At 54.5% G+C, this 10,753-nt stretch overlaps 1 protein-coding gene across 1 annotated transcript in view; it reads right to left on the bottom strand.

The window, feature by feature from the left end:
• PLXNA1 (plexin A1) overlaps nucleotides 1-9,934 on the bottom strand; it is a 232,602-nt gene extending 222,668 nt beyond the window's left edge. The window contains 1 exon segment of the mRNA XM_006017778.3: nucleotides 9,508-9,934. The gene's annotated coding sequence lies outside the window, so the exon portion shown is untranslated.
• Between the last annotated feature and the right edge of the window lie 819 nt (nucleotides 9,935-10,753).

Here is a 10,753-nt window from a genome sequence, read left to right as displayed (position 1 = left end):
CTTCCCTCCCCCAGCTTCCACAACCACCTCTGCCCTCCCCACACCACCTCCTCACAGCAAAGCCTTTGCGGGATGCCACAGGCCACCGCACCCGTCAGAAGGAATCTCCATCTCCCTGCCACCGCCGCCGGCAACCCAGCTCCTCCACAAAGAGCAGAGGTCCAGCGAGACAGGAAACTCGAGCAACGGGTAACAAAGAAAGGCCACCGCCAGCCCACAACATCATCCAGGACCAGAGAGGCACATGGGACCCTGCCATGCAGGATCAGCAATTCTCCAGCTTTTCAATGGCACCAACAAGATTAGAGTCCCAGCCACAGCCAGCGGATGCACTGGCAGGGGCCACCAGACATGGCTAGGTCTCCGAGCCAAGGCACCACCATGCAAAGCTATTCACAATAAGGGCAAGCGTCTCCCTGTGCTAGCAACAGGACTGTCAGAGAGCAAAGACAGGCGGCTTCCTGACACCCAAGTGGCCTGGCCCCAGCAGGCAGTCAGCTTGCTGCCACAGCATTTCAGCTGCTTCAAGAAGGAAGCATCTCCTGGCTCTTACCCACCAGCCTCACTGCTCCTGGTCTCAGGCTGCCCACACTGCAGGAAGAAGTTCCCCGCATCCAGCCAGAGAGCAGGGCCCCATCAGGTTATGAAGACCCATAGCACGAAGCCATCTCTGCCCCAAAGCAGTCACAATCCAAATGAACGACATGGCCAGGAGGGGAAACTGAGGCAGAGAGCAAGGCAAATGGCTTGTCTGTGGTCCTGCAGGACAAACAAACGTGCTGAATTCACACTCAGCTGCAGCTGCCTCCATTGATGGAGGCAACAAATCTGAGCTGCCCTGAAAGCAGAGGTTCAACACCGTAAGAGATCAGCAGGATCCGCTGCTCCGACCTCTCCTGTACAACAAACAAGAGAAATTCACTTAGCAACTCCTGAACCAAGGTCCCAACTCAATCTGCACACAATGGACTCTGTCCCACGTCCACCCAGCTAGTCCAATAGCAGTGCCCCTCACACAGATACAGCCTGTGCAGCAGACAGCAGTGGGTGACAGAATCTGTGACCAAACGGTGGTCCTGTCCTCGAACAACCTACTTTGTCCCACTTAGCACTGCATGCAGCCATCCTAAGGACTGCCCCCCAGGAAGCTGTCCTGGCCCTTCTGTGCACAGGAGGGCTCAGCTGCAGCCCAACTGGTCCTGGCTTCACTTCCCAGGTGCACCCCCACTCCCTGTCATAACAACCTGGTTCCCTGGGACCTGAGCCATTCTGGGCTGTGCTCATTAGCAATTCAGCCCCCTTGGAGCCTCAGATGGGAGAGGTCGGGAGGCAGCGTCAGCATGTAAGAAAGTAGCTAGCGTCGCTCGCTCGGAAGCTGGCACCGAGCCCCTCAGCCACAACCTGCAGCTCCTGCTAAGCCAACCCGGTCCCTCATCTACCAATTTCAGACTCCTCCACCCTGCAACTCCACCTGTGGTGGGTCCAGCTCTCCTAGCCCCAGTCCTCCCTGGACCCCAGATGACGAGCAAGGCCGCGTGCTGCGATGTGAACAAACAAGGCCAGGTAATTCCAGAGCTCTCCAGCACAAAGACCTGAACGCAAACCCAGGGGCAGAGGGGAGCAGCTACAGCACAGACCAGATCCCATGGAAGCAGAGACATGCAGTCAGCGCGCGCTCTCTTGTGGGCTCCTACCCTCTCCCCATATCTTGCCCTAGTGCATCATTAGTGTCTCTGGAATTGCCCCGAGAACAAAGCCTCTTGCGCTGCCTCTCCTGGGAGGAGAAGCTGCCGGCACAGGGAGGCACTTAAGCCACTAATGGCAGAGCGCTCGCAGTCTAGTCACAACCGGGCGGCTGTGCTCTGCTCTCGGGCGGCCGGGAATTAGAGGCGCCCAGGCAGAGATGCACGCGGATCTTCCTGCCTTCCTAACCATCTGCCATGGGCCCTTTAGCAGGCTGGAGCACAGCTCTGAGTACAAACCAACAGCGTTCCCTCCTCGGATCAATACGTCTCCCGCAGCCGGGCCCCAGGGGAGGTTGCCTCTCTTGCTCACACGCCTCCCCTAGTAACCCAGCAGGAACACGGGATTCGAGCCTTCAGAAAGCCCAGCCACCACTTCCTTCCCTCCCCCTTCAGCCAGGAACAACTCCAGCTGGCAGGCCTTTGGGGGCTCTCCAAGCAGCTCCCCACAGCGCGAGCTCCCAGTTTCCAATAAGGACATGTGAACCAACGCTGGCCATTAGCTCATCCTGAGAGTCCCTGAAGCTCCTTGCTAACACGAGCCTCCTAACGAGGTTTCCGCGGCCCCGGGACATTCCCGAGCAGCCCTCTCCATCTCACACAAGGCTTTGTTATCCCCTCCTCTCTTTCCTTTCCACACAGCCCTCTTCCCCGCTGGAGGCCTGGCTCAGCTCCCCCAAACCGCAGGCGCTCCTGCCTTCAGAGATGCCGATGGGAACGGGCCCTCGGAAGTCAAACCAGCACTCAGACCCACTCTCCTCTCCACGCTGTCGCCCCACTGCAGAGCCCAGGGCTGAACTGCCCTCGGTGGAGATGGCTTGGGAAAGCTGGAAGCAGCGAGACAACTCGAGAGCTCGTGGAGTCTGGCTCAACCGCAGGACGGGAGAGAGAGAGAAATGTCTGAACCGGGTCCAACAGCAACAAAACAAAGAGAGGGGAAACGAGGGGAAACGATGTTTCAGGAGAGTAACAGGCTTTGTTTTAACACAGGAAGGGCCAACGGCATCCAATCAAAACAGGCGTGTACACACACACACACACACACACGTTTAAAGGCTGTGCGCACATCTCTCACACACATACACACACACACACGTTTAAAGGCTGTGCGCACATGACATTTCAGACAACACAGCTAGCCCAGCCAGGGCCAAGGAGAGGTGCGAGGCCTTTCAGACGCAGCAGAAACTCCTGGTACAGAGCGATACTGGGACAGCGCTCTCTTCTAGGTCCGTGGTTCAAACCAGCCTGGGTCAAGGGCAGACAGGCAATGTTGATGTTTGATGGCCGTGCACAGAGGAAATACAACCAGGGTTTCAGCCCCTTGGGGATGTGTGTCCACATTGCACAGGACGCGGTCATAACTCCAGGGCAGAAAAAGGGCCCAGGGGACATGGCTCCCCCCTTGCAACTCCCACTGCAGGCCAGGCCGAAGACCCAATGCCAGGGAGGGCACGTGGAAGAAACACTTGCCTCTACTGCCTGCCAAACCAACACCTTTCAGGCACAGAGACCCACTAATAAGAATGAAAGTAGCTGTAAGAGCCCAGCCCCCTGCCCACAGCATGAGAGAGAAGGAACTGGCTGTGTATCATGCTGCAACGTGGCACACTGCAATGTATTGCGACTGGGCTCACTTCCACACTGTGTAGCCTGGTCTCTCAAAACAGCCCCGTAGCAGCCGGGACAGAACTCCCGAAGCTAAAGGTGATTCCCCCTCGACTGTTAGTGGCATGAGTGACCCCATCCAGAAAGCAATGGCACCCACGCCACCCAGTCAGTAACTGCAAAGGGGAAGCGGGGGAACGGACTGGGAGTCAGGAGACTTGGCCCCCCTGATTCTGTTACAACAGGAAGGTGCCTAAGCACAGTCCCATCCCACCAGCTCACATCCCTGTCAAACTTCAAGAGCACTGCTAAGTGTGGGTAGGGTCCAGCCCCGGGAGTCTATGTACCACTCTGCAGCCAGTCTATGGCATCAGCCCAGGCAGGTCGCTTCCTGGGGGCTCCATTTTCCTCCCCACTTCCATTTAGCCATCAAGGCTCAAGGCACTCCAGGGCAGGGACTCTTTCTAAGTGTGTGAGTGGCTTCTAACACAAGGCCCCGTCCTCCGCTGTGGCCTCACAAAGCTGCCATGACATTCATAATGTGTCATTGCTGCCTAGCCCCACTCCGGGTTCGGAGGGCTCCCGACACTCCCCGCTCCCAACACGCAGTAATCCCGCGGATCTCCCTCCTGCGTTCTCTGTGCATCTGCTCCCACGTTCCTTCCCGACCGCGTCAGCCTGTAAAACAGGTTCTCCACTTCAGAAGAGATCCCCAGGCTGCTTTGCAGCCCACCAGAGAGCACAGCCCCCTCCCACCCACAACACCCCAAAGGAAGCGAGGTAACTGCCGCGGATCAGGACCTCCAATTAGGAACTACAGACGGATGCATAAAAAAAATTTTTTTTTTTAAATCAGGGCTCCTGTTTTCATGCCAACACTTCTAGGAATAAAACTGACTGAAGAGGAGCTGGGGGTGGAGGGAGGTGTGACATTGCAGCACAGGAGACTTGAGAGAAAATGAATTTTAAACATTTGCTAGAAGGCAGCGGCAGCTCCAGCCTCCCCACTGCACACTCCAGCGCTCAGCTTTCAAGAGGGATTAGGGAATCATTCCCTCTTCCACAGAGAATTTAATACAACTCAGCCATTCCCTAGCCCCCGCAACCGCAAGGATCTCAAAGCACTTTACACTCATTCATGAGTTCAGCTTCACTATGAACATCACCGGTTACAGTTAAGTGTTATTATCCCATTTTACACAAAGCAAACTCAGAGCGGGGAAGTGAGTTCCTTAAAAAAGCCAAGGCTGATTAATGGACACATCCAGTCTCCAAAAACCACTCCCAAATTTGCACCTGGAATCCAGTCTAGTCCAACCTCTCAATGCCTGAGCTGCTCAGCTCCATCCTGCTGGATTTCTTTAAAGCTGTCTTCAAGGGTCCCCAGTTCCCCTGCTGGTGTCCTTAGAGCAGGGAAGAAACTAACCAAGAATATAGAGGAAAAGCAAAACCATCTACAGAAAAAGTGCCCATAAACGCACAAAGGAGACAAATGTATTTCTGTTACACTTGCCTTAGGTGTTATCTGTAACTAGGGCAAGTTCTCAGAGCAACAGTGTCCAGTTAACCAGTCAGTCCTTTCTGTGGAGACTGAGAGATCCAGACAGCAAATGCTCTAAAACATTTTCCCACACTGGTCCATAGGCACCACTGCCCTGCCTCTAACCTTGACCCCAGACAGGCCACAAACTCCCAATGCACCCTATTTCAGCTACGGCAAATATCACATGGGAAAGTTTCCTCCCTACCCCCAGCTGGGGAGAAGCGTGCTTTCTGGCTCTTTGACTGACTGCACCTTGCAGGCCAATGAGACTACTTCAGTGTTTAAAGCAAAGCGTGTGCACTTCAGGTTTTTTTCTGCATCGGGGCCTGAACACCCAGCTACACAGCTCTTTAAAACCCAAGCCCTAGTTACCACCAGCATAGGATCACATGCTGGAGATGGAGGAGATCCCAAAGTCGGCTCATATGCTAAAGGCTGCGATTACTCTCTGCAAACAGCATGAAAACAAGCCTCTGCCTAACCTTACGCATTGTGGACTACAGCTCTGCTTTGGTGAACTCCTAAGAAAACATGAATCACTCAACACTTATCAGTTCAAAACACTCGTGCAATTAACAGGATTTTTTTTTGCTCCAGTATAATTATATACATTTTAATGCAATTACCACCCCTGTATTTTGTACATTAAACAGTAGGCAACCAAAGGGGGAGAGAGAGAGACGCTTTATTTTTCTTGGCTGAGCATTCCTGGAAATAATAGTATATTGCAAAACTGCCTTGCCTGGAGGGTTTATCTTTACAAGAAAAGAAAAGGGGGGAAGGAAGAAATAAGAGAGGGGGTGATAGGAAGACATACAGGGAAGAGAATTAGAAATTGCAAGGCCAGTATATCCTGATCCGCTCCCTCCCCTCCCCATTGTACAAGCACACAGATGCATTGGTAAGGGGCCCACATTTGTTCCCAATAGTAAAACCCCAATCCAATGACTGGCTGTCCGTCCATCCGCCCAGTCCCCTAGCTGGGGTCATTAGGCAGATGAAAGTTCCTGAGCTCTGGCCAGCAGCGTGGTTAGCAAAGCGTGACTCAAGTGCTGAAATTGGATTATGACTTCTCTGCGGTCTCCTTGCCAAGGTGGCTGGCAGATGGAGGGAGGCAAGGAGAGGAAAGGGTGAAAGGTGGGAAGCCAGCAGGCTGTGATGGGAGCTGATAGACACTGGGCAGCCCCAGTGGGGCTGCTACAACGGAAAATCAGATAACATCACAGGCGGGAAAGAATAGTACTGGCCACCATCGGAGAGTGCCAGCAGCAGCCACGGCCAAGGGACATCTCACAGGCACACAGGGCTCTGCAGGGACCTTGCTGACAGGGTCAGGAAGAGGCAGCCGCTCTCATATCTCGCACCACCTATTCCCCATCACAGCACAATTGCCCTCTATCCCCCCATACTGGCAGTACAGAGTGGGAAACCTGAGCAAGAAATACAGGACAGCAGGAGGCAAACGCGGGTCTTCCTAGTCCTAGTGCCATGCCCAGACTCCAGAGCAATCACTAAACCAATGCACAGTCCCGTCAATCCAAATTACACTCTGCTCAATTCAGACACCAACGCTGTTCAGGAAGGATTCAGTTAGTGCCGAGACCGACGTGGGGCGTGCACAGAGCTGTAGATCAGAGATGAACATTGCTCCCTTCCTTACAATGCCCTAGCGCCTCCAGGACCAGCATCCACCACCCGCCCAGGAGTTAGTGTAAAACACTTGGCATGTATACTGTATAGCACCTCTCATTCCAGGATAAGTAGGGAGGGAATAGCGGGGGGAGAAAGCCCATTTTAATTTGGGCTTTGACAGTCTAGACACAGCGATTTTAAGCTCAGCTTATGCCTTTCATCAGATAAGGAACAAGGGCGCGGCTTGACTACTGCTTTTCATGCTCATCCTAAAGGAAGGAGATGGTAGGGGTCGAATGGGCAAATGCACGTCTCCAAATAAGACAGACACCTGATACATCAGGGGCTGGGAGCAGGGGGAAAGGATAAAGGAGGCTGGGATCATGCAGCAGTGTAAGGGCAAGGCTGTCCCAGTGGCCCCTTCCCTCATTTATTCCCAAATGACTGACCCCACTCCAGGCAACGACTTGCCCTAGTAACAGGGCCAGAGGCCTTTGCAGGGCTGGCGTCTCTTTTGGCCTGCCAAGCATTAGACGCGGTTTTGCTGCACCATCTCTCCAGGGTGGCCTGGTGCCGAGGTAGGGCTGCTGGCTCTGCACAAAGCCATCAGGATTCATTTCTTAGTTAGCACTTGGACTCCGTGGGGCACGTGACATTTGCTCAAACAAGGCTCCCAGATGCGTCCGGATGAACAAGTTGTCTGCGCTGACACGGCTTTACCACTGTGTGCACTGCGTTCGCTACGCCAAGGCACGGGCTCGGGCTTGTCTCGGAGAGTCAGGGCAGAGCAGGATCGTTCCTGCTGGCCAGAGCTAGAAAGGGAAGCTATTTATAATACAGCAGCACCCAGAACGTGCCATGTTCTGTATGGAGGAAGACACAGTCCCTGTATTGAAGCAGATTCTGATGCCAAAAGACATCGTGTACCTAATCCACACAGATTCTAACCACTCTCTGCTTCCACCAGCTCCGGTGCTCAGCACCTTCAAAAAAAAAAATAAATCAGACTCCAAAAATATCAGCAGCCCCTTCTAAACTAAACACTGCCTCCTTCATGCTCCCCTCCTCCCTCCCCCATCTCTGCCACAGGCCAGTGCAGCTTGCTCATGAGAAGTGAAGGAGCCCTATCGCTTGTAGGCCTTTGCCAGCTGGATACTTAAAAGCATCACAGAAGTGGATCTAGACACCGTTCAGAGGTTGCTATGCCAAGTTACCACATGCAGCAATTGGAACTCTAGACCCTCCACAGGCTTTACAGCTGGTGGGGCTTGCAACCCAGAGCCCAGCATGGTGCAAACACAGAGGCCCGGGCAAGAGATCACCACAGGGACAGGGGATGGCAGTGCTTATCTCCCAGAATATCGGGTGCAGGATATAGGGAGAGAGGAAAACCAGAGCAGACGGAAGCCCAGAGTGATGAATCACAGGAACTGAGACCACAAGTGACAGCTCTCCTTACAGCTATCACGACTCACAAGAGAGGGTGGCTGCAGTGCCCATTCCTGCCAGCCCCCGGCATGCACCCCCTTGGCATGCAGGTGTAAGTTACACCTCACAGCGGACATGAAGTACGAGGGAACCCACCACAGACACAAACCCAAGAAACATGGAAGCATTCAGGATTCCCAGGCACTGCACAGATCCTGCAGGGCCCAGCTCTGCACCTAAGCAATCCTCACCTCTCAGCTGCAAGTTTCACAGCGCTCTGCCCCCGCTATGGCACAAGTGAGGAGCGGGTCAGACACCCCCTAAGCCACCCTAGGCCTGCAGAACAAACACGCACAATTTTCCTCATCAGCCTGGAGCAAAGGACTGGATTCTGCTCTCAGGACACCACCATGAAACGGGAAGCAATCGAAAAGTAAGAACTGGCAAAGCCGAGCAACGGAGCACCAGGCAGCTGTAAAGTCTCTTTCCGATCTCCCTCTCCGCTGTGGAGGCAGGGTGACTGGCTGCATTAGCTTAAATCAGGCCCAGAGGGAGGGAGTGAGGCATGGCCGCAGCACAGAAAGGACAGGCACGAGCCCCGAATACCCCCAACCAGCCAGGCAGTGTAAATCGGCGACAGAACACCAGCCCGAAGCCCTGCCGGGCACCCCTCTGTCTCACCACCGCCGGAGTCCATTTCAGGGCCCTCTCCCTCCAACACAAGGGCTGCATCGCACAGAGAAGCAATTCCTCATTCCTGTCCCTCACATCGCAGCCCGAGAGCTCAGGCGCCTGCCGCCTTCCACACCCAGCCCCAACCCCTACCAGCATGACAAAAAGGCCGAGTGGGTAAAACTTTAGGCCCTCTCCCATCCCTCCCCACGACAAAGCTCAGCGCATAACTGAGCTGCCTCCAGTATCGGTATCTTACTGTGCTACCAAAAATACAATAGAGAATAGCATCGGAACGCAACTGCCACAAGAGAAAGCCCAAACCACGCTGTCATTCTTTAAGGCTCCACCGGAGAAGATAAAAACCACAAATACCCGTCTAGATCAGCGTCCACCGGGACCTTAATCAGAATAGACAGATTGCTTCAACTTCTCTATTTAAGGGAAGAGACAGGGAGCATTCAAATACCATACGGTTCTACGCTGGGATGTGCCGGATTCTCTTCCCCGCCGCTTCCTAGCGTATCGCTCTGCTACATGATCACATATTTTGGATCCAAACTTCTTTCCCACCCCCGCAGGCGGGTATTGTCTCGCTCCCGGTAGCACTGTAATTTACTAATATCAGACGACTGGAACTATGCAAACAGTCAGATGCAAAAAAAAAAACCCTTCTCTCTCTGTAACCACTTCAGAAATGATCGCCGCATCATCCTGGCGTTTTCTGCCCTGACGCTTTTCCGTTGGCTTCTGTACTCTACATATTTGCACTGCATTTGGTCATCAGTATCTTGAGATGGAGAAAGAGAGAGAGAGAGAGAGAGGGGGAGAGAGAGAGACCCGGAGTCACTTGTTTTTACCCACTGAGTCTATACAAAGGACCTTGAAATTGTTCAGGAAGCAATTAGATGCTGTTCGGAGGAAAATGGTGTTTTCAAATGGATAACCTCTGATGGAGTCAATAGCCTTTTACGTCCCCTTCACAAGAGGGATGAAATGTTTTCCTTCCAGCCAAAGGCCAATAACACGCTTCTCTCCAGAACGCTCCCCGTAAAGGGACTGCGCCTGGCATGAGGAAGAGCCTCCTCCATGCAGCTCAGCCTCCCAACTTTCCTCCCCTCCAGGTCCACAATGGAAGAGGATCATCATGAATATTCATTTCCGTGTGAGCAGGGTGGATTTTGCTTGTTCCTCCCTCCCATGGGGGGTAGGGAGAGTTAACCAGGAAGGTTAATGCCTCCCTGTCCTCCCAGATCCAGCGCTTCTTTAACCAGTGACCTTTGTGTTAAGTTCTGCGCGCACACGTACACATCCGTACACACCACCTCTCCTCCCCCCGGCTCGCAGCCTGGACTCGGGAGAGGAGACAGGATCACGCGGAGGGGAGAGCCCAGGACAAGATCCCAAGTATCACAGGGATCTCAAACCTTTCGTGCTGCAGAGCCTATGCAGGTCTCTCCACACCGCCAGCAGAGTGGGGAAGGGAAGGTGGGCAGGGAAATCACACAGGCAGACGGAGAGCTAGTCACCCTGCACGTTAATAATAAAAGGCTACACACACAGAGCCCCCCAACACACACACCGTCCCCACCCAATACAGCCCCCCTCAAACGCACGCACACACCCCAGGCACCGAGCAACGGGGATGTCCCCGGGCGCTGCCTGTGGCTCGGATCCGAGCCCTGCCAGAGACGCTGGATGCCGCCTGCCTCCAGCACCCTCTCCCCGGCCCTGGCTGTCACCCTCCCTGCCCAGCTGGGAGCCAGCCGGCCTTAACCCTTGCACCCTAATCTCCACCCCCCCTTGCACCCTTTCCAAGCCACCAGGGAAGCCCAGTCCCTGCAGAGATCCCAGCCCCCAGCAGCGCCAGTGTGTGCGGAGGAGCTGCTTCCCGGGGCAGGGAGACGGGCTCGGATGGGCAGCCCCTGCCCCGAGCGGGGGCAAACTTCTCCCCTTTCCACCCAGGGGGGAGAAACTGCTGGGACACACATACACCCATGCACACCAATGCACACACACACATGCCTGCACACACGCACACCCCGTCAGCAGCCTCCCCTGCCTGCCCAGCCCTGCTGCATCCGCGCTGCCACAGCTGCCCGCTCCCCCCTGCCGCCGCCGCCGGGGC

This window comes from Alligator sinensis, unplaced genomic scaffold, assembly GCF_000455745.1.
Source record: "Alligator sinensis unplaced genomic scaffold, ASM45574v1 scaffold839_1, whole genome shotgun sequence".
Taxonomy (NCBI): Eukaryota; Metazoa; Chordata; order Crocodylia; family Alligatoridae; genus Alligator; species Alligator sinensis.
This window is presented reverse-complemented; position numbering and strand designations above follow the sequence as displayed.